At 45.9% G+C, this 27814-nt stretch overlaps 1 protein-coding gene and 2 long non-coding RNA genes across 13 annotated transcripts in view; 1 reads left to right on the top strand and 2 right to left on the bottom strand.

Annotated features, from left to right (window-relative positions):
• Positions 1 to 21334, bottom strand: part of LOC310904073 — a 31878-nt gene extending 10544 nt beyond the window's left edge. For 3 of the 8 annotated variants that reach the window (XR_014588023.1, XR_014588024.1, XR_014588025.1), the window contains exon 1: positions 11196 to 11293. This is a non-coding gene — a long non-coding RNA (uncharacterized lncRNA). The other 5 variants (XR_014588022.1, XR_014588026.1, XR_014588027.1 and 2 more) reach the window with 5 other exon arrangements.
• LOC310904070 (calcium-activated potassium channel subunit beta-2) overlaps positions 1 to 27814 on the top strand; it is a 129991-nt gene that overhangs the window by 9652 nt on the left and 92525 nt on the right. The gene's annotated exons all lie outside the window — the stretch shown is intronic.
• LOC310904071 overlaps positions 26251 to 27814 on the bottom strand; it is a 60917-nt gene continuing 59353 nt past the window's right edge. The window contains exon 3 of the long non-coding RNA XR_014588019.1: positions 26251 to 26385. This is a non-coding gene — a long non-coding RNA (uncharacterized lncRNA). The remainder of the gene's footprint in view (positions 26386 to 27814) is intronic.

The raw sequence follows: 27814 nt of genomic DNA, 5'->3' as shown, positions 1-27814 counted from the left end.
TACAGCACATATTAAGCTAATAAAAATAAATACATATTTTTTAAAATTACAAACCCACTTCATTCACTGATTGTGGGATACCAATGTATCATGGGGCCTAAATTCAAGTCCAGCCATGTAACATAAAAAGCCAGTGTGTGAAGTACGAGATTTGGTGGACACTTCCCCTAACTACACTACCACTTAGGAACCCTGAGCGTCCAGACCCTTCGAAGCCCACTTGCTTATGTTAATGCATGCAACACTGCTGCCGGTCCGGATACCTGGTCATGAAGCTAGGAGTGCTTAGAGCTGCACAGATAATCCCTGCCTGCCAGAAGGAAGGTAACACTTGGAAAAAAATCCTCTTCAAGCCATGGTATGATAAGAGTGCCACCCACCGAGCCTGTCCGACGGCTAATCAGCGGGGGCACAGGGAGCAGGACCGGGGCATGGAGACAGGACAGCAGGACAGCTGTACCACGCACAGCTCCGCCAAGGCTGGAAGTGCAGCTCTGCTCGTCATACTCTGCCCAGGACCAAACAAACTCTTCCCTGCCCACGAACCGTGGAGCTTGGCCAACAGCAAGCAGCGCTGCCTGCAGATCTAAGCCAACACGTGAAAGCACACCTGCCAACATATTTGCATGAATTGTTGTACCCACAGCTGAGTTCAGTACAAATACTATTTGTTGAGGACAGAAAGTGATTAGCATCTAGCAACTGGCTCTTGGTAGAGTCACCTTCAGACTAGTCAAGCGCAGTCCTACTTAATCTGCCTGTGTTTCCAGAGCGCTGATCACCATGTATCTTTGCATCGCTGCCATCCATCACGCCACCAGTTTCTCATCTAAATACTGCCAGCAGCACTGTGAGTAGCTCAGCTCTGACACTCCCTCCTTCTCCCTCTGCATCTTATTATTTAAGTTGCTGCTGGCAAAGAAAAGGAAAGTGGCTGTGTCCACAGTGACATTAGCAGAACTGGCAGCTTAATCAATGCCGATCCGTCCCCCCTCACCAACGCTTCTCTGCTGCTCCTTTTTGAGGCAGAAGAGCCCTGTAAAATCACCACTGTACCCAGTCAGTCAGAAATACTGCATATTTTCCAGAAAGCCTTCGGTACCCTGACTGCTGCCAACTGTACATGCTATGTCCCCCTTTGTCACCCGAGGTCCCCCAAGTGGAGCCACTGCCAGGACTCCCTGAGCACACACTGCTCTCTTGGTCAGCAGGAGCATCTCTGGCAGCAGGCAGGCAGATCGGGGGACTCTTCTGCTCCCGCAGGTTAGTCATGGGGCAAATAGGATTACAAGAGCACCAAAGGCAAAGGAGGCCACCAAAAAGGCTGGGTGCAACCAAAGAAACTTGTTGAAAAGTTTTCCAAAGCCTTGGAAGCTGGGAAGTTTGTGAATAGTCCCCAGTCTCTCCCATTCCAACAAACCATGGCTTTCAGTTTGAAAAGGAGCAGACAGACCTCCGCTAGCGATACAGCACTGCTCGCTCGTTGCCACCAGTCCATCGCTGAGCAAGAGCACAGACTCTGGAGGGGAGCAGAGCTGCAGATATTTCCTAGCGTGCACTGCAGGGGATTCACCAGGACATGATACTCCTGGACTCCAGGACCCTCGCTAAGTCAGGCAGCCCTGGCAGGCAGGCACGTGTGCGGGTACAGGGCAGCTGCTGCCCCTATAGCCATCATTCTTCCAGTGCACCACAGTGTGCTTCTCTGACACTACCTTCTTTGCAAAATAAAGTCAAGGAGCATTTAGGTACCATGCTGTGCAGGTTTCCCTAATGTGTTACTGCATTTCAGGGGGAGCAGTTCCATCTGGTCGATATTCCCACTGTTGTAGCTGCAGGGAGCGGGTTGTTTAGCATCTCTAGATCACAGTGATATGAGCCTAATCAACTCTGTCTCAATTTTCAGATCTCACTGAAAAGCATTCCTTGTCAGTACTGCTTAATTTTCCTCTTCCACTAAGCTATTATTTAATTCACTGGCAGTAGCTAGCACTGACAGGCAACAAACACAGTTCGTAGAGCTGATCTAGGCCACACTCTGAAGCTGAAGGACTCTGATCCTAATGGTCACACAAGTTTGGACAAAGAGCTGTGTCCCAGTTTCCCCATCTTTAACATAAGAATGATGTTTCTGCTCCCAAGGGAGGCTGGAATGAGTATACCCTAGAAATACTCAACGCTAAACACTGCTACCAGTCTAGTTATCATTTTTATAGTGTAATGGCTTGCACCAGTAAGAGAGTAGAGGACAGCCTTATAGTTATGGGGTGGAATGGAGTATGGGAGATCCAACCTCAGTTCCTGGCTCGTACGCAGGTAACAGGAGAGACCCTAGCCAAGGTCTGGGCTTCAAGCCTCCCCCTCTAGTACGGGAAATAGAACTTTTCCCTCTCGGGAAATTCTTATTTGTGTTTGCAAAGATACTTGTTACTGTCATTTTTGAACTGTACAAGTAGCTATTCATTTTAGTATGGATTCAGTTTATAAATAAAGGACAAGAAGGAATAACTGCAATTATGGGAAGCTTTGCAATACTCAATCAACATCTGTTTTCTTGTTATTTAATGAATTATTGCACACCAAAATTAATTCAACACGGGAAAAGGCTTTCACAGCCAATGCTGACTTCAGTGACTTCAACAGTTATTCACAACATCGAGCGAGACAGCAATTACTTTTGCCCCTTTAACTGCAAATAAGGAGAGCGCCATCAGACCCAATACCTACTACAAAAATCAAACAAGATTACTTACAGTCTGGAAAACAAACCACATGCTTTGTGGATTTTCTTGTTAGCGTAGTTTCTAGACAAGCATCACTACCAAAGTTCAAAGCATTAAAGCGGTGCCACGCCTGATATAGCAGCATCTCCACGCAAGTTTTGAAGGAACACACAGAAGTCCAAGGAGGACAATTATTGTCAAGTGCTGTGTGCAGGCAGAGTCTGTCCCACCGCCTCCCCTGCCCACCAGCTGCTCTCCGTGGCCGCCCCGATGTGCCTATGAAGTCCTGCTTCACATGCTGTGTTTTGCTTTTTTCTGCATTTCCTGAGCAAATGCTCAAGCAGCTCGTCTCCATGAAGCATCTGGCGAGTGGAGCTCTGTGGGGCCCTTGTCTTGCAGCAGTTCTCCCTGCGTGGCACACACACACTTCTGGCCTTATGGTCGGTGGCTGACCAACTGGTGCAAATCGAGTTCTGTGGAGTTACACTGAGACAGACCAGCTGGCTAGCTGGCCTTATCGATTTTCATAGCTCTTGATCCCCTGCACGCTCATATCAATTTATTGGCATTTGTAAAGTTACTCCCAGATCTGGCGTCCCTGCAGACCAGTGCCTAGGCCTGCCCAGACCGTGCTTTTATTGCAATTATACAACTCTCTCCGCTGGGAACATCTTCCCTCAACCCTCTTCTTCTTCCATCTAGACAAATTTTTGATCTAGATTACAGGGTATTTCTTAAACGGGTTAAGAATATCTGAAGTAACAAAGATGCTCAGCAGGATGCCAGCTGTACGCTGGCACTTTAGGTACAGTGGTAAGGAGAGCTTTGTTACAACAAAATGTGCCTTTGGGGAACTGGATAGGCAAGAAGACTATGGTTTGAGCTATGTCTCCTCTCCCAGAAGGAGAGGACCAGTGACAGAGCCCAGGGTCCTGTGGGAGAAGAGCTAATCATGGAGAGGGAATCAAGGCCTCATTCTACAAGTTTATCCTTCTGAAAGTTTGGAACAGAGATAAACCCTTCCCTGCATTATGCTGCCCTCTGGAGCAAGACAGAGGGCTCCCGATGGTACTGTTCAAGCAGGAGAGCAATCAATAGTCTCAGGTCTGCCTCTACATTACTGTTGTTTCCAAAACATTTTCCTTGCACAGAGTCTTATTCGTGAGTATTAATGATAAAATTGCTTGCTGATGTGCTTTAACTACAAAGCTAATCATGGTAGCCTGCTCGGCTCCACACACCACTTCCTGCTGGAATATCAGGCTTTGATTAAAGAAAGAGAAATTTGTAGATTTACATGATGTTGCTGTTCATCACATGAGAGCAAGGTGACTTGGATGTACTCCTTCAATAACCACACCTAAATACTCAAGCATAACCCCGCTGCATTCAGCCTTCCCCAGGGCCCTCTGTGGCCAAAAGATTTTTGTCAAGGTGGTGAGGAGCTGCCAAAAGTACCCAGGGAGACTAGCTGATGATTCAGTATGGCCCCAGGAGTAAGAAATGTTCTCTGCTTAGTTGGGGTGGTGACCAGCACATTATGAACATGGAAATGAAAATGTAATCACCATTACAAGCACCGACATCTAAAGGCACTACCTTTCAGCTCTCCAGGACCGGTGAGAACAGTGATGAATTAGCTTGCTAGCTTGATGGTGGCAGGGTACGGTGAAAAAGACTAAGTTTCCAAAATACCTGCATTGCATAACAGCTTTTGTGTAGAGTATAACCACAGCTTGCATAAGCTGAAGGTAATGGGAAATGAAGGAAAGTGAAAAAGGGTGAAAGAAAGCACCTGGTTGTAAGGAATGGGTAAAAGAGCGAGGTGACTCTGGCATTGCAGTGGTGAGGGACTTGTCTCACTTGTGAAAATTATTTTCATTCTCCTTTCTCTCTGGTTATGTCTCTATTGTCTGTTTGCCCGTTTTATTCCAGGACTGTCTTCTAATAAGTATTTATACATTCAAAGATCTTGTGCAAAGACAATATAAGCTGCACCTCCTAAACATCAGTATAACAGCATTAGAAACACCTGCCGCCAGCCACAGAGGGAGAACCCTGGTTGAAAAGGAAGCATCACAGAACAGAGACCCTGTCTTAAGGGATGTTTTTGTCCTTAGTTGTGTTCTGTCTATGCAAGGGTCAGGCCTACCTTAAAATATGATCAATAGGAAGGGTTGGAAAAACAAATTGCACACAAAATGCTGCTCTGCTCCAGTTTGTTTCAGTCTATAGATGTATTGCCCATCTGTCCCACGCACAGCCCTGCCATCAGCTCGGCTTTGACCATAGCCCTCTCTGCCAGCTACTGCAGGAGCTGTGCAACTCAGGAATGGCTCAGCCCACAGGATTAGAGGATGAACCCACTGTTGGCCTGAGCAGAAATAGGCACAGGCAAGGTGAGGTCTTTGTGTACTCATCAACTTTCCTAATAAACAGACTGAGTTTCATCCTTATTCTCTTATCCCTGTCTCATTTTCCCCAGCAGACACGTAACATGGCTCTAGTTGCATACAGCCCTCTCATCTCCTTGTCTAAATGTTTGACACCTATTTCCTTGTCCAGAAAGTAATTGCAACCTTAAACCTCAGCCACGTGCCCCATCCTCTTGTGAAGGGTTGGCCTGACCTGACTCCCCTCCAATCTCCTCTTGTCCTCCTGATTTCCACCCCTTTGCTCACAGCTTCCCCGCCTCATCCCAGAGTGAAAACAAGCATCTCTCCAAGGCAGACTGACCTTCACAGCTATATTAATAAGGGAATTAAGACTAATTGGAGGAAGTGGTGTTGCCTCCATACATAGCATTATACTAAATTGCTGCACCTATTTCTAGCATACATATTTTCTCATGAATGCTTAAATACCAAAGCCAGTTCAGAGCCGTAGTAATGGCAAAAATGCTGTAGAGGACAAATCTGTTTCTCAGCTTATCCAACTGCTAGAGTTAGATAGAGAAATGAATTAATTCGAATACAAAAGTAGTTCTATGAGGAGAAAATATCAGTCATAAAGAACTGTCTAATCTTTCAGGAAAAGGTGTCTGGAAAGATGTCTGGAAAAGGTGTTTGAAAGCAGCCAGCTGAGCTGCAGTCAACAACAAGGGTGACTTCTTCTAGTGACTATCAATGCCAGCATCGATGGCAGATTTCTTGACCAAAACAGGGTCAGATGACATTCGTGACCCCCCCAGAAGTTTTAACTCTATTCTATCAGGATCTTCAGACACACAAAAAGAAGCTTTACTTGGAAAAAGCTCTACCCTCACAGTGAGAGGGATTACTTGGTGATAAGGCATGGTCTCTATCCCACACGGGGCAGAACTATTCTCAGTTTCTTTCCACGGTAACTTGCCCCTGCCCATCCTGGCGCTGCCTTGGGGCAGAGTGGCAGAGGCAGGCGGGAGGACAGAGGAGGCTCGGGGGGGGGGAAGCGGGGGGTCTGGTAGGGCAGGAGGGGTGCAGGTACTGCCAACAGGGCTCCCTCTGCAATAGCAGGATGAGCAAGCACACCTAACCACAAAATGGCCGACCTGCCCCGTTCCCCAGCCTCCTGGGGAAGGCGGGCTGCCCAGCCACGGCAGGCCGCACCAAGCTGGACCAGGACTGTGAGACTCAGGAAGGTTGGGCTCGCCCTGCCTTCATCCCCAAATCCTCTGTGATGCTGGCAAAACTGCACTCTGTCCTCAAGCCCCATAGTTTTGCAGGCCCTCACTGGGACCCCCCTTTCTCCTGCCACCCTCCCGCAGCACCCAGCTGCGGGCCCCTCGCCGCGGCCTCTAGGTGCTGCTCTGCCACCGCCGTGGGCAGGCGCGGCGAGGAGGGGGCGCGCTGCCTTCCCCCACTGCGGGAGGAAATAACAGCGCTCCTCACCCCCAGAAAGGGCATTTTTAAAGCATCTCGGTCGCCCTTGTGTAAACCAACACAAAGGGCGAGGGCATCCAGCCGTAGCTGACTCTTTTCTGCAGGGATTGCAGCAGAGGGAATCAGCCCGAGCGGCGCAGTCTGCGTCACGTTTTGAGTCTGCGACAGCTGTAGCTTAGCTTTTCATGCTTCCAAAGAAAAAGGAGGTTAAACTGAGTTAATGGCATTGTCATGATAGGAGTTAACCCTGGTAGGTCAAGAGCAAAGATACAGGTGATTTGTCTGTCAGAGAAGGAAAGCAGTAATGCACAGGGGGCTGATTCTTGAAGGCAAGGCTTAAAGCTTCAGGCATTAACAGATTAACATTTTGCATAATTAGGCAATTAGACATTGATCGCTATCAAAAAGCATACTATGGACACCATCAGTTTATCACCATGCCCCGACCAGTGATGGATAATTTGAACACGTACCAGAAAGCCTATTAGTTGCCTCTCCACTAGGAACTTTGCTCAGACATTTGGCAAAGCTGTGTCTCATCTGCCGCTTCGTTAACGAGTGACGAACATTCCCTTGTTTCCAGGGGGCAACCTGCTGAACACAGCCACTGACTGCTCCCATTGCCTGCACACAACTGCCGTGAGCCTACAATTTTGGTGGGTTCCCACACAAAAGTGCATTTTGCAGTACATTCCCTCCAAACTATTTCAGAGCTACGCTGTTAACCTGCCTTTTGCCAGCCACCTTCATTCCTCTGTGGTTTCACAGAGCAAACTCTTCCTGTTTGAGTGGATACACAGCCTCCGGGCAAAACTATCAGCAAAGTACAGTTTCCCAAGTGCTAAGCAGGGAAAGGCATCTAGGTAATCCATCCTGATGCTGGAGGTATTACTGCCAGCAGAGATATAAGGCCCCCACCATATCATGCTGTCCCTAGGTGGGTATTGCTGCAATGACTCACCCAGCTGCCACCGCTGCCCAGGTCCTGGTGAATAGACACACAGGTTTCCAAAAGATGATTTTGTATGGAACCAATTTTGACTTCTTACTTGTTTATCCAAACCCTTGCACTTCCCCCTGTGCGCACATGCATACACCACAGCTTTCTTGCGTTGGGAATTGGAACATTATTTCTGATTTTTATGGTACTTGTTGATATTGCTGCAGGCATTTGGGTTTTGAGTGAAGAGAAGAGAAGGCAGTGTATGCTCTTCAGTACTGACATATGCATGCATCTGTGTGCATGTTCTACATTTAATGCAGTGTCACTAGTACCCGGTATTTTGCTGCTGGAAAAAGAGTGGGTACCACGCATGTCTTCAGCACTGCAAGCATCATCTCTTGCCCTGTTTTACAAGGCCTCCTGTAATTAGGTTTTATGTGAGAGCTCAGAGGCCGTTTTCTGTGTCAGACAATGCCTCAGCAAATTTTGGCTAAAGATCGAGGATTAGTATCAACGGGAATGAAGCCAGAATTTATAACAGAAGCACAGATTTTATTTTTCACTGAATTGAATCTTAACAAGATATCAGTGGGTGTGATAATTGACTTGTTGGATGAAATATGTTTTAATCATGTCATTTGTTCCAAAACACTGTTTCTAGTATTTTCTCTATGGGTTGATTTATTAATACCACCTTGCAAACTGAGAAACTGGGGCTTTTCCCTTCCAGCCTTTAACATGGATGAAGTGCTGTGTTTGGGATTACTAACTCAGACTCATTGTAATCTTCCCTAAAACACAGAGATAATTATCTGCTTTTATTGCAGCAGATGCTCTTGCAAGGCCTCCTGTAACTCTGTGTTACCTGGGGCCAGCATACCACGAGCTACATCATGCTGTCAGGGGTAAGGGCTGTTCTGCAAGCTGAGGCTGCCCTCCTCCAAGTGTCAGGGGCTGAGAACCAACACTGCAGAGTCCAGCAAAGGAAAACCTGCTCATAGGCGAGTACAGGTTCTCCATAGCTGGAAAACACTTCCAGTTAAAAGTACAGTCATTGCTAAAAATGGATTCAGGTCAGCTTTTTCAGTGCTTTCTCTCAGATAGGATATTCAGCAAGTTGTCCTAGTCTCCAAGTGCGCTTTCTCTACCCAGTATGGAGAGGCTGTTTCCTTAATCAAGAGTCACCTCATGTCAGCTGTCTTCCTGGCCCCTTTCCTCTCCTGGATTTACTTTCTATTTAGTTGATCCTTAAAAATTCTTCTCAACATAAAAATCAAACAGTTGCTACCATCACAGGGTGATGTTTATGTCCATCTCAGAGACAGCTGCACCTTCCTTCCCCCCTGCCCCTTCTCCCTTTCTTTTCACTCTCCAACTAGCTCCGTAGCCTCACACAACACACAAGTTCAGTTTAGAACTAGGGAAAGAGGTCAAATAACACAGTCATTGTTAGTAAGACAAACTCCTCATTTTCTGAGGATAGAGATTACATTTAGCACTGGGAGGAACCTTTACTGCAGATGTGTAGGATGCTGAGATACGCACTACAGGTATTTTAGGCTTCTCAGAGGCCTTTCAGGATCCCACATTAGCATTCTCACCGCCCCAGTCTACCAACACTGGCCTAAACCAGACACTGTGCCACCCCTGAGTCACAGACATTTTCTGTCAAATACCTGAGATTTGTACGTACCTAATGTTGGTGCATAATATTTATGCTTAGGCATGTTTTCTTACAAATTATTTCTTAGAAATAAAGCACTAACAAGTGGGAATTACAATGAAATGAGACAGCAGTGATAATACCATTTGATGTATTTGGAGCAATGATTGGGTTAGATCAGATAATGAAGGTGTAAAATAGATAAACACTGGCATCTCTAATATTCGTAATAAATTCTAAGACATTGAAAAGACTTCATGATATCAACAAATAATTCATAACACTAATGACAACAACCTCATACAAAGAGTGATATTTAGAGTGCTAGTCATTAAAGCAAAGTGTCCCAAAATGCAGAAACCATCACAGGACTGTATAAAACTGATCCATCCAACATGTAAAACAATCAGAACAGTTCTTGTCCTCAGCTTCTCGGCTCTGTATCTCACACGACACCTTTTGCTGTTTTGGTTTCATCTTCAACATGTGCAATGGGGGTGACCACTGCTAATGAGAAGAGTGACTTGAATACCCACTGCTTTAGCATTAGCAAATACTGTACCGGTTCTTCTACCTGACAGAGAAAAATTTGCTATAGCAAACTGTTTTATGCTGCCTATAAGTCACCCAGTTTATAATGAGGGAAAAAGAAGGAAAAACATACTCTGTACCAAAGCCACAGGAAAGGGTCTGAAGCACCATCCGTGGGGTGACGTTGCTGCTGGTAATGCCCAGGGTCACTTTCCACCCTCTCTCACCCAACGTACATGTCCCATGATGGAAGCAGCAGGGGGTGACTGGGGTATATGGCAGAAAACTACAGCATGGGCCCTTTGGGGTGGCAGCCTCGCAGGGCTACCCCATAGCTGCACCCACCTCTACTGCTCTGCAACTTGGTTCACACTCCAAGTGCAGCCCTGTCAAAGCGAGAGGGGTAGGCGTCTCCTTTACCAACTGATTCTCGCTTCTGAATTCACCACGAGGACAAAAATCAAACCCAGCAACAAACCTGCTGAGGCCAAACAGCCCCCAGATTAGCAATATGTTGTAATAAGCCATGAGAGCTCTGCGGGGTCTGGATGTCACTGGGGATAAGGAGCAGCGGCGTGACACCAGATATCTGTCAGCATTAGCAGACTAATAACGTCTCACAGAAGGTAGGGCTGTGACTTCTCCTTCAGGATTTCCTCATCGTCTCACAGCTAGGAAGCCAAGGCATAATAACCGTGTTTGTACAAGAGATTCCTTTAGCCATAAGATCATGTTCCAGCAACAGCTGCCCCTGTGAGAGGCACTTGCACCGCATCCCAACTTAATGCCATGAAACCAGACCCCGCCACAAGCTGGGTTTCATCAGCCCCCCTCCCCTTCAAAGAGCAGACAAAATATACTCTGCTGTCACACTGAGCTTAGCCTTGCAGCAGATGTGGTATGTTTGCAAGTGATAGCCATTCCTGTCACTGGTTGTCATATATTGAAATTAATTTCTCAGACAAAAATCTGCTTTATTGGAAATGAAAATGGGCGGCAGCCACATCACCACGAGCACAAGCGTGTGGCCAGCAGGGCAGCCATAATATTTGTGATAAAAACAGCCTTCCCCACTGTTCCCTTCCCCCCATGTAATAACTTAGTTATATTGCCATCTTTCCAAGACAACTAAATGCACACATTTTTCTTTTTGCAGTTGACTGCTGCAGAGCGGCTATGCTTGAGAAAATTAATTTTTATCATTTTAATCATCTAATCTTCATAAACCTTTTAACACAAAAACAAAAACTACTTAATGCACAGCAAGATAATTAATATTGAAAATAGACTCGGCAGGGGAACTGTAGTACCTGCTGCCTTGCATTAGGCTCTCAGAATAATGAATTAGCCAGGAGCTTTAGGTAAGGCTGTGAGAACAACATAAACAATACCAACACAGGCACTGCATCCATTCGCTTTCCATATATCACAGCAAGTACCTACGTAGAGTGATGATAGCCCACCATTAAGAGTACCTTCACCGATGTCCCTGCTGAAACCTTAGTGACTCTTTCCAAAAATATCTTTCATTTTCAAAGATATCACTTTATATCTGACAACAAAAATGCAGTGGTTTACCTGGTCTGGAAGAGAAGAGCTTGCCTTTTCCCCTTAACCCAGCCAGTCTTCACCTGCGTGAGGGGAAGGATTTGCAGCTGGACCTTGTTAGCCTGGAAGCTTGGAAGGGGTCAGACTTGGGTAGCTGGTTAGGAGAAAAGCTTTTCAGCTGGACCAGAAGCCCAACAAGAGGCTCTCAGCTGCCCTAAGGGACAGTGGACCTAGATAGTCCTTTTCCCCCAAAACAGCAAATTCCAGTTGGAATTCCAGTCAAAACAGTGTGGAGAGAGAGACCAAATAAACCTTTCTGCTAAGTGCATCTCCTTTAAGCAATGTCACATAACTCATTAATGCTGAGAACTATGTGCAGCCCCACACTCTGAAAGCACCCCAAAATGCCAAAAATAACATGTGCACTTACTAAGCACTTAACGTCTTCAAAGCACTATACCAATATTAACTAATTTTTTAAGGAGCTAATTACTGAGGGAAAGACATTTATCACTTTTGTGAGCACGCACATTGGGTGCGTGCCAGGTATCCTTTGAAGGACCCCACTGAACTTGCTGGGGCTGGGGCTTGCTTTGGGGGTTGTGGTGGGGACCTGCCTTCTGCTTCGTAGGAAGACACTGAGCTTAGGAGGACCCGGTGGCAGTGGTTCCCATCCTGACCCGTCACTGCAGCCAAAATCCACAAGGGGCCGTTTCCAGATTTGCCCCTTCCAATCTCTACGGCAGTCTGTGCGCAAATCCATGACTAATCAGCGTGCATGAAATAATTGTTATATCCCACAGCCACAGTGACTTCACAAGGTGCTGCTCAAAGATGTGAGCTTAAAAAACCTGCACAGAAAATAGGAAAAGATGGGGAGGAAATCAAATGCGAATAAGATTCATTTAAAGCTCAGTAGGGAATGGATAAGGATAGCAAAAAAATCAGAGTGAATTAATGCTGCCAAAGGATTTAAAGGGAATACGAAAGATACTTATTACACAAGCACTGGGGGAAGGCAAGCAAAAGTTGTAGAGAGAATGTATGTCTATTAATTAGTAAATTGGGGTGGGTATGGAACTAATGATGACTAGAATTTATCTTTAATTAGACAGATGAAAGAAATTCAGAAATAAGGAAAAGCCAATAAAATATCTCTTCCTAGTCAACATGTGAGGAACTACTTGAGGTAAAACAAGCCTATAGATAAACCTGATATGGATGAGCCCAGGATATTGGGGGAAGTGGTCAAAATGCCGTACTCCATGTGATTCTCTCTCTCCAATTGTGAACATAAGACTAAGAAGTGACTAAAGTATATACAGACATGTAGAAGGAGAAATAAATGATCACAAAAGACTGCTGAAAAATCTACCTTTCTAAAATAAAGAAATCAGCATTGTTTTGGTATGTGGCAAAGGTGAGGAATACGAAGGCAGTTGGTGCAACCTGGCCCCCAGAAGGTTCCCAAACAGCCCCTGGGTGACTGCAGTCCCTTGTGACAAAGGCCACTGCTGCCAGGCAGCTCTCTGCTCCTAAATCTGTCACCAGGCTGCAGGCAGGAGGTCCCCATCCTGGCCAGGCACTGTGCCACCGCAGAGAGAGCCCTGGCAGGGAGGATGGTGCTTTGCAGATGGTGCTGAGCAAGGCATGCTGCTGCAGGGCCTGCCGAGGCACTTGGGGTGACCTTGCTGCAGGACGAGGGCAGTTGCTTTCAGCAGGTGGAGGGACCTCAACCCCTGGCTCCAGCCCTCCAGGGAAATGGTGCCCCAGGTCTTCGCGGGGAGTCACAGCCTGGGCTTGGTATTATAAAGGCAGAACTCCCAAATAGCTGAGCCCACGGTGTAGGACTACCATAACAGTGACCCCAAACACCCATTTTTAGAGGTGCCTGTACACCCGCCTACCTTGGAGGCAACTCTGGTCATGGATGTTTGGCACGCCTCAAAGCTGGCCCCGGCAGCACGAAGCCTCAGGCAGCGTCGGTCTAGCAAGAATAAATCTCTCCAGACAAACTTGATTGCTTTTTTGATAGAAACAGAAAATTAACGGATGAAGGGAATGCTGGAGCTGTAATATATTTGCATCTGAGTAGGGCGTTTGATACTGTGCCTCATGAAATCTTTCTAGAAAAATTAATTTAAATCAGCTTAGAAATGAGCATTGCCTTCTTGATTGAAAACAGGCTGGAAGGCTATGGAGAGAGTGGCAAAGCATGGAGCTGAAGAAGAGTCCACAGAAGAACCACAAAGCTCAGTTTTACAACAAGTTTTAATTTGATGTCTTCCCTGTTCGTGTAGAAATGGAGGAGGAGGCAACGTGTTAATAAGGCATGCAGATGAGGTGACATTAGGAGGAACTAAAATCCTCCACAAAGGATGCGAACAGATCCAGAGACAGAAGCAGAAGGATAAGGACACTATAAAATGAATTTGGGGTTGGTTACAGCACAGGAGAATTTGACCAGTTTTCCTGCTCGCTGGAGCAGAGCAGATCAATCAGTTTTCATTGGTGGGAGGGAAGGAGGTTTCGGTTCATAATTCTGCCTGCCTGCTTCTGCAGGTGTGAATATTGCCAGTCTGAAGACTTAGGAAAATCCGCTCATATCCCAGCTTCCTTCCTAAACAGCAAGTTTTGAATTACACATCCAATTATACAATTTGAGTATTTTCTAAGTTAGTGTCATAAGGCAGGGTTTTGACTTCCACACGGTTGAGGGATGATGGATAAATGATGTTCAGACTCCACACTGCAGTCTTCAGGACAGATATGCAGATCCAGAATTACTCATTAAAAAAATCAAACCTAGCGTTTTAGAATCTGTCTGCCATATCGCTGAAACAGAACAGTAGGTGGAACTTCATCTTCTCCCTCAAAACTCGCGGGAACAAATCAGACCCAAGCTGGAAATGAGGCAGGGTGGCGGGGAGGGCAGCGGTGCGGGGCAGCCCGGGTTCAGCCCACCTCGATGGTGCTGTGCTGCTGCCGCACCTGGAACACTGCCTTCGGTCCTGGGGAGCTCGTTAGAGAGGAGATAGTGAAAAATTGCAGGGAGTTCAGAGAAGAGCAACAAAAATTATCAAGGGGATGGAGAGATTCATTTGTAAGGAAAGATTAAAGGAGCTAAATCAGTACTGGAAGGACTGAATTTGTAATGTACTGTCACTCTGAGAAAAATGGCTTTGGAGAGACGTTACAGGCTAGAGCTGAGCGGTGTAAACACCAAAGACAGGGAAGAATTCAGTAGCTTGGAAAGGTGTAAAGGAAAGTACGAGGAGCCAGAAGCAAGAAGGGGGACATACAGAGTGAGTAGCTATAAGCATTTCCTGACGGGAAGCCTCATGGTTTGCAATGCTTCAACTTAGAGTGAAGAAAAAGCAGAAGATGTGCAATGGGGGTGCTCGCACCATGCCCCAGGAGGACCAGAAGATCACCGCGTGTCTTGCTGCTTTCGGTGGGCAAGGCACAGGTCCCTAGCTGGGGGTTACACGACAGCACTGGCTGCATGAATATGTACGAGGCTATTGTTCGCTGTGAGCTGCAGTGACAGTATCATTTCCTCACGTTATTTCAAATTTCCTTTAGTGAGCATTTGTTCGGAAAGAAGAGTCTGGATTCAGGTCTCTGAATCTTTTTTTTTTTTTTTTTTTAATTTTCATTGATTGTCTGAGAGCTTTTATGCTTGGTGGTACTGTGAGACCAGACACGGGCACATAGGTTTCCTCCCCTGGTACGCACATGTAAAGTTTCTAGCTTAATCGCTCCCACTTGCAGTCACTTGTTACTGCTCTGCAGAAATGCATCTTTATGTTCTCAAGTGCAGCTGCTCAGTGCCAGCAGCAACAAGCTCAGGGCAGAGATCCTTAATGCCTTGTCCAAGTTGATGCACGTTATTCTTCAGGATTGCAGCCTCGTAGGGATTGTGTAGCTAATGTAACACAGCATCCTGTTTTTCTCATTTATTTTGTTTTACTTCATACTCTGCATTGCTTTCACCTCTCAAATATTGATTAAGTCAAGTCAAAGCCTTGTACTAATCAGAGTAGCAGGGTTTGCATTGTTATACACATGTACCCATTATAAGTGGGTTTTGTAAAGTAGTTTGGGAGCTATCTGTTTCCAGACGTAGACAAGGTCTGCGTGTTTTAGCTGAGATCAGCTCTCGGGTTCAGTACCACCTAGGTTCTGTTTCACTAGTGATTTTCAGTGCATTAGAAAATGTAGTCCCATCCTCTCTCCTCATGATGGTTAATTAAAGCAATTCGTGTGAAGTAAATCAACTTCCATGGGCGATTAAAGAAAGGTAAGGATCGGGTAGGTACATAGCATCTACCTTGAGTTTTAACAATGTACTATCTGAAAAAAACATGGAAAGAAATGAAATTAAACCTCTTTGTGAGTACTGGTTGCCCCGACCCAAAAAGCAGCAGCCCAGGAGAAGACAAGCACTCTTGTAGCACCGAGAGCTAAATTCTTCTTTCATTTGTACCACTGAAACTCCTTGAAATGAGCAGAGTTTGCAGAGGGCGGACCTGGAGGGAGGGCACGGACCCTGCAACCGATGGGGCGACTTCTGCCTGCCCGGCTCCCGGCAGCTGCCAAGTGTGGATTTCTAATCTTTGCACAAAGCCGGAGATGTAGTCAAATGCCTCGGCATTAGTCATTTATATTCTGCCTCCGGACACTTTCATTCCTCTTGCTTTGAGTAATATTTTTTCAACCTTGTCTTCTCATTAAAATTTCCTCTTCATTATAGAGAGTTTCAATATAATTTCCTCCTGAACTGAGCTCAGGGTACAGCCCAACTAATAAGAATTGCATGATCCGCATTATTATGCACACATAACCCATTATAATTGAATCTTATTCCACTTTAATTGCATGTGTTTACAAACACTGTATTCACTGCAACAGATTATGTATTTTAGTTGATTGTGCCATTAATGATTGAAAAGCCAGTGTCATTTTGCATTAAAAACATTTTTTGCTTGCATAACAAGTGACAACAGAAAACTTGTGGAGAGCCACAAGGTACGTTTCTAACTTTCTCCTGCTTATTTTTAACTGTTGAACAGAGCTCTGCCTCAGACTGAAACGTTCCTCCTTAGAAATGCAGCAGTTTGGATCGCTCAAACCATCTTCAGGCTTCCACAGTGTGGCAGGATTTTGGTTAAATACTCATTTGGGGTTGAATTTGGAGGCCAGATTTGTTTCAGTGACAGATCCCTTGCTGTTGTCAGCGCTCTGTATCAGCCAGGCAAGCCCAGCACCTTTGCACTCTCCGAGCAAAGCTTTGCACCCCGAGCTCCCCCTTCCCCAGTGTGCTTTAATGCCCCCCCCCGGCCGCCTGGTGCTTTGGGTTCTGGTCAGTGCGCTCGGGTCAGCAGATGCAAAATGATCTCGGAAATGTTGCTCCCGAGACTTCAGGTACTGAAGAGAATTGGAAAATTTGGCAGCACATTGTGCTGCTTTGGTGCAAGGTCAGTTAGATAAGGTCAGTCGGGATGTTAAATCTAGCCACTGCCTAGTTTGTCATCAGGTTTTATAACAGGAACAGGGGAGCCTGATAGAGCAGAGACTCCAGAGGAAAAAATATTAAAAACAAACCAGTATTTTAACCAAGATTTATAGAAAATGTACTTGTTTTTATGTGCCTTTTCTCAGATACATTTACCCTGTGTAGCATTAACTGAGATATATGTGCTACATCTGGGCTCTGTTCAGCTTTTTCCTCGCATAGGTTTATCCTGCTGCTCTTCAGGAACCTCTGCAGGGCACAGACTCCCCCTAAAGCTGCTCTTCAGACACCAGTAACACCCTGCTGCAGATGCTGACAGGACCACCCACTGCGAGCAGCTCTCAAAGAGTCCTCAAAGCTAGTAACGATTTTGCCACCACTGCATCACAGGTCCAGTGGCTTTCCCTCGAGCTTCCCCTGTTACAGCAAGTCTGTAACTGGGAGCTGACTTCGTGGCCCCAAACGTGCACATTGGCTTGTGAAATTCAATCGTCATTGAATAAAATACTGTTACATGAGTGGAGGAGAAAGAAGGGGTTTGTCCTAAGTGAAGGAGGTTTTGGCAGAAATCAAAATGCAGGTGATGTGCTCAGCATCTTCAGGATGCAACTGTTTATGGCTTTGACAATAAATAATACATCAGAGGCATTGACAAATGGAGCTTCACAAAACCCCGTGGAGTAAATCAGCAGCTGTTATCCAGGGCGGGGAGGCAGATGGGGCATTAAAAGGTTAAGCAACTTGACCAAGAGGATAGAGCAAGCCTGGGACAAAGCTCCTGTGATGCCCAGATCTCCGCTGGTAACCCCAATCCCATTTCCTTCCTGATTTTCCTTTGGCTGTTACCAACTGCTAGGAACAGCCACCAGTAATGCACTTGGATGCTAAGTTGTCAGAAGGATGTGAAGGCAGGAGATAAATTAATGATTTTTGTGTTCTGTGTATGGATTTGCAGAGAATCTCAGGATTTAATTTGGACACTCTCAGTTCTACCATGCCTTTTTGGTTTCATCTATTGGATTTTTGATAACTATAAAGCCCTCCAGTGGGAATGGGGATTTGAATTGTTTTGGGGTGGAATTAAGCAATATAGCGTGATTCTGTGTTTATAGCAAGAAGGCTTTTGTTTTCTGCTTATCGGGATTTGGGCAGTAACTGTGCTCTTGTTATTAATTGTTGTGCATTATGAGTCATGGTAAACTTACTGCATTGTTTAAACTATTTTCCAGGCATCATAAAATGCTTAAAGGTTTCATATATCTTCAAGTGTGAGATATTGGCCACTATTACCCGGTTGTGTAAGGAGGGATGGCGGTAAGATTATATATCAGCAGGTGCGCCAATAATGTGGAGGTGATCTTGCAGGCTTTTGTTTACTCTGATTTATGTCAGTTTGCTGTGACTTAAAAATGCTTTCAGCTGAACCAGTTTAATTCACACAGTTTGAATTCGGTGAAAGCAGGATCTCATCGCTGTAGCTGCCTTGCCCCTTCTTCCTTCCTTCCTTTCTTCCTTGCCCACTGTCCCTCCTGCTCGGCTGGCCATGCCGTAGCAGGCAGTTCAGGTGAGGTTTGCACTTGAGTTGAGATTTTTCTTTTTTGCTTTTAGGGTCGAGGATGCCCCACACCCCTCTTTTGCAAAGTTATTCCAAGCCCGTAGTCAGGACCTAGTGCTGATCAAATGCTTGCTGTCTTGTGACGAGAAGTGTGGCAGAAGTGAAAAGCACCGCTGTTATCACTGTCCTCTGAAATGTGGTCCCTAGGGGAGCTGACATTTGAAGGGTTCTCGGTATGTGGCGAGCTCTGCTGTCAGCCTGGGAAGCCAGGATTCGGGAATGGTGGCTCGCAGGTACTTTGTGCCACGCATTGAGGAGGTGAAGCGTTTGTTTGGGGAGCACGGCTCTGCAGAGCTCTGGAAGGAGCCGTTCCTGTAGCTCCAGGAGAAGAGTTGGTACAAGGTCAGAGCTTTTAGAAAGGGCAAAGAGAAAACAAACCATGCAAACCTTGCCTGTGTGTATTTGCATGCATGTACTACATATATCAAGCAAGTTTGTGGTTATAATTAACTCCTAGGTTTCTGGATGCCTTCAGACCCAGTTGAGGAATACATTTTCATCTTTGTGTGAATGTGACTGCATTAACCTTAAAAGAGGAAGGAGGAGGGATTTAAAGCACTGCAATAAGGCTGTATTGAGGATGAATCCCTTGCAAAATTCTTGTGCTAAATCAAACTCATTTTTAGTTACATAAACTCATAAACTCTTGCATCACTCAAATGATTATCTTTATACTTTCATTACTGATAAATGGCCAAATGTGTCATCATTGTTTTTAAGCTGGCAAAGATATTTGCTCTCAGCCTGAGATGTTGTCTGCCAAGCTTCAGGACTGAAGCAGCTTTTTATGCTTGAAGCTTTGTACACACAAGCCTCTGTGCAAAAAAATAAAGAAGGGTTTATCGCTGACAAGTTGGCACAATCTTAACTAGCGTTGAGCAGCTGGAGAATCTGGAAAGCACATCAGAGTTGAGTCAGTGGGGAAAAGAGGAAATTCTGCAAACAGTCACCAAATTCTTGCCATAAAAGGAACAAATTAAAGGGAGAGGTGAGCAGACAGTGCGCTTCAAAGGTGGGACAGATTGCAGAAGGCACAGCATGTTGGTATGACCATTAGAAACCAGGTTGCGAAGTGATTAATGAACGGGAGTTGCTTTCTGGTTCTTGGGACCAGAAATCGATTGCATCCCAACAGGAACACCAGAGATCTGAGTGCAGAAGTCAAGCCACCACTGAAAATCTCTGCTCATAGCCCATGCTTTCTAAGCACGCTCCCTTCTTCCAGCAAACACTGATAATTTGAACTTTACAGCCAGGCTGCTTTACTGGGATTTTAGTGGGGAAGGCTGGTGGAGGAGGACAAGAAAATAAATAAATAAATAAAACCAGGAGAACAGAATCAGTGGCATGCAGTGCTTAGAGCTTCAAAAAAATGTTTAGAAGTGCATCAGGTGGGATGCTGGATGTGAGGAGAGCTCAGCTCCCAGCCCCAGGCATTCCCTGAAATCCTGGGAATGCCTGCAGTGCAAATCTCCTGTCCATGGTGGGACGTGACATCTCACACAAATGTTTCCTGTCCCTGCTTTGCTGGGTGCTGCTAAGCTGCAGAGTGGCTTGGTGCTTCAAGCTGATACTCAGAAACAAATGGAGGGGCTTTCAAGCACCAGAAATACCCAGCGATTAGCTCAACAGTGGCTAAAATAAAAGCAGCATCATGCATGGAAGGATATTTGGCATTTTTCCAGGCCTTCGCAAATACAAACCCCCGTCAGTCTAAAGAAGCATTAGGAGTTTATGATGTGGAAATAACTGGCTGGTGTGTGACGCATTTCGAGCTTATGGTGAGCCATCTATTAGAAGAAAATGTTTTAGACATTCTGGGGCTGGGCTCAACCTCACTGCTGCAGGCCAAATGCCATGAACATGAGGCGAGCGTTTCAGAAACAGAATAGCCTGCCATGCGCAAAGAGGGAAGAGATCAGGAAACATTAGACATAATTACTCCTCAGCTATTTAATACTCAGATGAGCTGATGGGGAGAAGTCTTCTGTAATAGCTGAGTTCGGGCGGCTTATATCTGCTGTGGTGTCATCTTTGCTGGCTTCTCTCACTCTGAGGCATCTACCAGATGGACAGAAACCTTTTACAGTTTGACCATTTGACTTGAAGCAAGCTCTCAGAGTAAAAGGGAATCTGCCGAAATGGCAAAAGTGAGTGAACTGTTTTCAGTGCATCTATTTTAGCAACAACAACAAAGGCAGCTCCGTCATGTCCAGCAGTCAAGGTCAGCAAGACCTTGGGTTTGAGCAGCAGCACCCTACCCACGCCGGTGGGCCCAGGCGATTCTGGAGAGCTGGGAGTCACAAGCCCTCCATGGACACCACCCGGGTTTACATATACCGTCAGCAGCAGAAAACATTTGTTTTAAAAACGAGCAAACTGAAACAAGGAATAGTCTTGCCCAAGAAGTCAACCAAACACTCAGCAACCACAGAGACTGCGACTGCCAGTGCCTCTTTTAGCTGCATTCCCCCTGGGACCAAGCCAAGAAGTATCAGCGCCTACATTCATACATACTCCTCAGTGACAAAAGATGGCAATGAATCCTCCATTACCAGAGCAATCCCAAGTGGTATTCACAAGATCCTTAATCATTTCCTTAATGAGCAATTTCTGGTGTGCTTCCTTTCTCTAGAGCAGTTCTTAGCTGGAAGGAAGCCTGGGGCAGGTTCAGGAGGGCAAGTCTCCCCTTCCATAACCCCGGGGGTGCAGGAGCTACCTGAGGTGCCTGCCCTCAGGGCAGTGATAGCACACCCCACATTGCTCCTCTGATCCAAGAGCTCCCGGTATTCATGTAGAAAGTGCAAAAAAATATGAGCCAAAACTCAGTCAGACTGAAAAATGGGCCTGGCCATTATTTTTTTTTTCCTTTAAATACTCACTGTCTATCCTCCAGGTACTTTTAATTCTTCTATATGCTATTTTTGTCAAAAGACAAGATTTGTGCTCTTTATTTGACAGAATCTTTTCAATTCCTCTGAAAAAGAGAAACTGTGGAAATATCAGTTCCAGCTACAAGGGACTACAGGAGTGATTCGGTGAAGACCTCTCTGCTGGAGAAGCCCTAGTAGGTGTCACCCAGCCAGAAGGAAGGGACGTTTGGCCCAAGCTCCTCACCTCTTGGAAACCATCTCTCCCGCACTGATTACAAATCCAGGCTTATTTTCCCATATATAACCTGTGACACAAAGAAGCTTCCCAAAAGCAAATACTTCTTTCCTGAAGTGCCCAGTACTCCTCAAATGCTGACAGTACCTGGACACTCACACTCTTTTATTTTCCTGTCAGACAATACCAGCTGCCAGTATGCTCTGCACAGCCTGAACATGTTAAAAGAAAGCACGCAGTTCCAGGAACAGCGAGTGCCCTTTGCTTCCTGACTTAATTATGATAGCATTTTTATGGACTTTCGCAAGTACTTTTATGCCCAGAAGACTGGGTCTGTTGCAGGATGAGCTGAGGACATCATCGCTCTTTGAGCAAAAATTTGAGGGGCATCCTTGGTGCTTGTCACTATTAAGAAAACGTGTCAGGAGGTACTTGCATGAGTAACATGACATCTCAACCTTGCTGCTCCTTGCCTAGCCTTTCTTTTCGAGCATTTCTCCGAATGAAGGAGACATTTACTTTATGCCAGTAGAAAGAGAACATTTCTCTGTGCTCCATGAGGCTTATATTATTCTGCTGTAATCCTGCTACCTGCTGGGATGCGTCATCGTGGCGTAGAGCTGTGGCTTTTATCAGCAGACACAAGCAAGCCCGGTCAAAGTGCCAAGCCAGCCCCAGGACGTGCAGGGCGTCAGCACTGCCCTGCCCCACCACTCGCATCCCCGCGTCTTGGCGTTGCCATCAGCGGGAGGCCACAACGGGTCCAGCCACAGCCGTGCAGTTTTTGGTGCAATTAGGCTGGGGTTAAAATGAGCTACTAATTCTCTGCAGGAGCCTGCGAGTACCTATCCTGGGAACAACGCTGCAGCAGAGCCACAGCTCTTTGCTGGTGAGTGCCACAGCCCCTGATGGGACAGAGCTTGGCTCGGTGCTGCTCCCCAAACACCACGGCGGGAGGAGCAGAGGCAGCTGGAGGTCCCTTTAGCAAGAGACAACAAGGAGGGAGAAGGGGGAAGGACTGCTGCTCCTCCACCTTCCGCTGCTTCTGGTTTCCTGGGAGTCGAGGCTCAGACCTGCTCTGTTTTCAGGATTCAGGTAAAAGTTGCAGGCACAGGTCATGAATCCTTCAGCTGCAAGAAAGCCTGACTCCTTTTTGTCTGCGGGGCAGGAGCAAGAGCGCAGTCACTCTGCCGTGCCCCCCGAGCGCAGCGCTGCCCGGCAGGGGGGCCCAGCACGGAGCCAGCCCGTTCCTTCATCCAGGGGCCAGAAAGCTGCTGACACCCACAGACGTGCACGTTGGGGATATTCACGCATGGACTCACAGAGCCGGCATTCAGTAGATATTTTCTGTGCCCCTGACTGGTGCAAAGGCTCTTCTCTGAGCCCTCTTCAGCCACTGCCTCACAGGGGCAGGGTTTCGCAGAATCACTGCCAAACAGGAGATCTGATGGCAGGAAGGGAAAGCAGAGGGCTGGGAGGGGGCTCTGCGTCACTGAGCCCAAGCCTCCGCGATCACAAGCCACAACGTCACAAGATCCCTTTCAAGCAGCAGTGAAGCTCTGTCTTAAAGCTAGTTTGTTTTTACCTCCACTTCTTTGTCGAGAGGACTAATCCAGTGCCTCGTTCTTCTGACGGCTGGAAATCTCAGAATTTCCAGCCTAAGTTTATCCACGACCCATTTATACCTATTTGTTCCTGTGCCAACACTGGTCTTCAGTTTAAACAGCTCTCCTCACTCCCCAGTGTTAACCCTCCTGCCCCCTGCTTTTATAGACAGCAATCACACCTCTCAAGGCAAATAAAGGCTGCATTTGCTGCACTTCTCTGCAGCTGATCCTATTTTAACACACCTTTTCTGAGGTTGTGTGCCAGGACTACCTCGTACTCCAGGCGAGACCTCTTCAGGCCCTGGCTCCAGAACAGCTGGTGTCACTTCCTTCTTTATCATTTCAGAAGATGAACCCCATTTCACTGAAGTAACGCATGGCATGATTCCCATAAGAACTGTGAATCCCCATGAGAATCATGAATGCAGTTAACCTCTCCAGCCAACCCTAAAGGGACTGCAGGGGCAGCCACTGCACCCAAACTTTCCCCAATACATCATTTACTCTCCCTGACTCTCCAGTCATTTCCTGCACAATGCCACTAATCCCTGTTTTCTCCAGTTTGACTAATCTTTTCACTATGTCAAATACTTTGTAGAAGTCCAGAGAGATTAGATCTACTGCACTGCTTTTGTCAAGAAAATCAATTATCTTATCAAATAAAACCATCAAGTTCATCTGACACAATGTACCTTAGGTAAAGCTGCATTGCATTCTCTCCCTCAAAAAGGAGTCATTTTCCTTCATAAGGCTTTGTGTAACGTTGAGGTCAAACGAGCTAGCCTTTAGTCACATCAACCATATTTTTCTCTTAAAATATATAAGTAGGTACTGTACAGAGGGGTGACAGGAACCAAGTCCTATCTGGGTATAGATTCCCCACCTATTGGTGCCATCAGAGCTACAGCAAAATAACAGCTAACCTCTATTACTTACTTTTCTGGCATATTTTTTGTTTGTTTTGTTTTGTTGTTTAAAGTTTGGAGTGTTCTACATTCATTCCTTCGGAAGTGGTTTACAATTGGATTTTTACAGTGCCAAAGTGCAGGTTCTAGACCAGGTTCTAGAGAAGTAACGTAGGCCCTGCATTTCCACATGACCAGTGGAAACAAAATGCTATGTCCTTTCCCGTGGCAATTAGGGAAACTGTTCTCTAAGACAGATCAAAGAATTGTAAAGTACACGGGAGTAGGTGATTAGAAATGAAAATAAAATTGAGGATATTAAATGTGTTTTGCTTGGGTTTGCTCCAAAGCTTTCTGGATAGCACGGCCAACAGTCTATTAGGTGCTCTCAGCCTTCTGGCTGGGGATCTAATTCTTTAGCAACTCTGCATCCTCTGGTCACTCCTGGAAAAGGACCTGGATTTGGGGACATGATGGGCTCCCATGTGCTAAGTTTATGTTAAGGAGTTATTCAAATTAATCTCTTTTCACTCCCTAGTTCTCTTCATCCTACCCCAAGGAATTCCTAAGCAGTGCCAGTTTTTCATAGATCTCCTCCAGGAGGAAGCCCTAACGAGATCATGAGCCCCCTTGTAGTGCAGCTTCGGTGAGGGAGGAAGATGGGGGTGGAAGGCAAGGAGCTGGAGGGGTTTCAGTCCCAGGTCACGTCACATCGTTATGCTTCGTGTTTGCTGTCTCATGGCTGACTGTCCACCATGATGACACCATCCTGAGCCTGCCCCTTACCAAGCCTTCATGCAGCCCAGCCCTTGGATGGGCTCTGAGTTTCACCGCCCTCCTCATTTTTAGCACCAGGCCAACTGCAGTGGCACTAAGGTCATTTCGGTAAGAGCTCATGAGACAGACCTCCACAACACGTTTTACGGGACTAAGGTATTTTGCTGTTTGTACTACGTGCAAACAATGAAGCTGATGATTAATGAAAATTAAGAAAAACAAGGGCATTTCACTCGAACTGTTCGAGGACCATCTCAAACGGCCTTTGGTGGACAATTAACCTCCTGCTCCTATTACAAAAATAAAATGAATGGTCAGTAACTTGAATTAGAAAAGAAAGTTAAGAAACTGAAACATGGTTATTAACAAAGATGGACCCTGTAAGAATACCAGAGTCCAGTTGAAAATTCAGCCAAATTTGAACTCAGCTGCAAAGAAAAACCACAAAACATTTTTATGAACCTCATAAGGAAGTTTTAGCAAATCTGATTATGCAGGGAAAAAAAAAAAAAGCTCTTGTCATAATTAATCCAATTCAAAAATCAGATGCCAGCAATGGGGGAAATCTCCTTCTCATTTATATTCCTGTAAACCCACTGAAAAAAAAAAAGGGCTTCAGGAAAGTTGAAGACTTCCTTTGTAAAACTACATTGCTTGACAGTTACTGGGCTCATACTTATGTGTAGGTGGCTCTCCCATCATTATTATTTAGTGGACAAAAGATCTAGAGAGCAAAATCCCACTTCAAGATTTAAGTTTTTAAGAGTAAAATGCATTTGTACATCTAGAGTCAGAAGTTGTAGAAGGCAGTAGTAATTATACAGTAGAGAATATCTATCACACCAGGTGTGTAAGCGCAGTGTTGATCATTAAAAATGAGTCATTAAAAATAGCTACATTAAAAATTAATGGCATGAAATTTCTTCAGAGTATCTCAAATATTTCATGTAGTCCAAGGAATGTTGCAGTATCTAAAATACCAAGAGACTACTGAAGTCAAGTACCTGAATAATTTTGGGCAGGCGGTGTCTCTTTGTTCAGTGGTTGTAGAGCCCTTGACACAACGGAGCAGTCCCTGACAGGGAACCCTGAAAGGGCCGAGCCATCCAAAATAATTAACGCACGTGATTGATTTCTTTGCAAAAGAGAGGAAAGAAAAAGCAGATTTTCAGCGTTGGGACTCCGAGCTGTGTTCACAAGGCTCCTGACCCCGTCCTACCGGCAGATACACTGGGTCAGAGCGGGCGCTGGCACAAGAGGGACGGGTGCTCTGCTTGCTCGGCGGACCCATGCCTGTTAGCATCAGCGAGGCAGCCAAAGGCCTGTTGTGCCAGCACGGTTATTTCCCTCCTCACTCCACCAGCAGCAGGAGATGTCTGGAGAGCCAGGCAGGTGCTCCAAGGAATCACCTTTTCCTTACGGAGCAATCACATCCGAGCTTGCTGCTGGGGGCTGAGGGCGGCTGAAGCCCCCGGGCCCGGCAGGGGCTGATGAGCCGCCGAGCACAGCACGGGAGCAGCGGGCAGCAGGGGCAACCAAGGGCCACAGTGGATTCAGTCCTCTCTGCAAAAATAACAGCAACCCTGCCTGGGAAAGAAAAAAAAAAAGAAAAAAAAAGAAAAAAAAAAAAGGCAGTATACACACTGTGAGAGACAGATGGGACCCCGGGGATATTTGTTCCTGCACTACCAGATCCGTCATGCTTCCCCCAACAGGTACTGCATGGCCGGGGATTGTGTTTTTTAACTAGTTTACTGCACCAAGGGGTGTTTGAAATATAAACATGAAAACTAAGTAAAGAAAATACATCTTTCTTGCCGTGGCTGTGGGCAGGAGGAGGGTGGATTAGAGGAGGCAACCAAGGACTAGCGATGCAGCCTGCATGAGTGTGTGCGTGAGCACAGGTAGTGAGGCCAAATTGCATCTGCAGAGCCTGATCCTGCAACATCCAGATGGTCTCACTGGAGCTGAGGCATCATTTGAGGAAGTAAGGACTTTCCGGGACAGATTTTCTAGATTTGTTCTATTCACTCACCATTAAAACAGCCAGTGCCTGTGGGCTGAGGCTCCAGCTGGGAGCCCCTGCAACAGAAGCAGAGGATTTGGGTACTGTTGGGCAGATCCATGTGCAATGCATTTTTTTTAAGCATTTGTCCCCTCACAACAGTAGGAATGTGCTCCACAGCTTGCAGAGCATCTTCTGTGCCTACCTTAGAGTCCACGGTTTAGAGTCAAGGTTATTTCTAAGAGTCCCAAAGTAGAGCAAGTACAGACACAGGAATTTAGAGAATTCTCAAAACTTCCCAGAGCAAAGAAAAGGTCAGATTACAGGTGAATTTATGGACAAGCTGTTCCTTTTTCTTTTTTCTGTTTTTAAAGTTACCCAAGTGGAGAAATGATGAAATATTACCTCAATAGGTATAGTGAGTATAAAATGATTTCAAACAGATGTAAACAGATAGCGTTAGGTAATTAAAAACAGAGATAACTCACTGGCTAAATTCCTCTGGAGTCCTCTTCACTGTGGCCTTTGGTGATACATTAATATTTTATATGCAAGATTGAAAAACGTATCAGAGAGGAGGGGAAGCACAGATTTCTTTTATCAGTGGAAAATGTGTGTTTATGCCAAAGGAGTACCCCTCTAGCCTGTGATAAAGGCAAAGCTTTATCATTCTGCCTTTCCTCTTGGAAAGCATGTGCTTGGTTTCCAAATACCTTTTTTTTTTTTTTTTGCCTGAGTCATTTATCCATATACTCATCCAGTGTCCGCAGTAGTTGTGATGACAGGGAATAAATAGGTGGCAGCTTTGTACAGGGGCTGTAATTTTTTCTCAGGGGGGAGATAACTTCGTACACAACCTATATATCTTTGGAGATGTACGTGTAACACCAAACATTGCCCTCTGTGGTATAAATCCCAAATAACTCTACTGCAGTAAATACAGTGAGATCCCACTGGTCACTCCAAATTTACACAGGACAACGAAGAGATTTGGACCCTTGCTGAATTTTT

The sequence above is a fragment of the Anser anser genome (genome assembly GCF_964211835.1).
Source record: "Anser anser genome assembly, chromosome: 9".
In the NCBI taxonomy this organism is placed as follows: domain Eukaryota; kingdom Metazoa; phylum Chordata; class Aves; order Anseriformes; family Anatidae; genus Anser; species Anser anser.
Note: the sequence above shows the minus strand (reverse complement) of the source record. Positions and strands in the feature narration are given on the sequence as shown.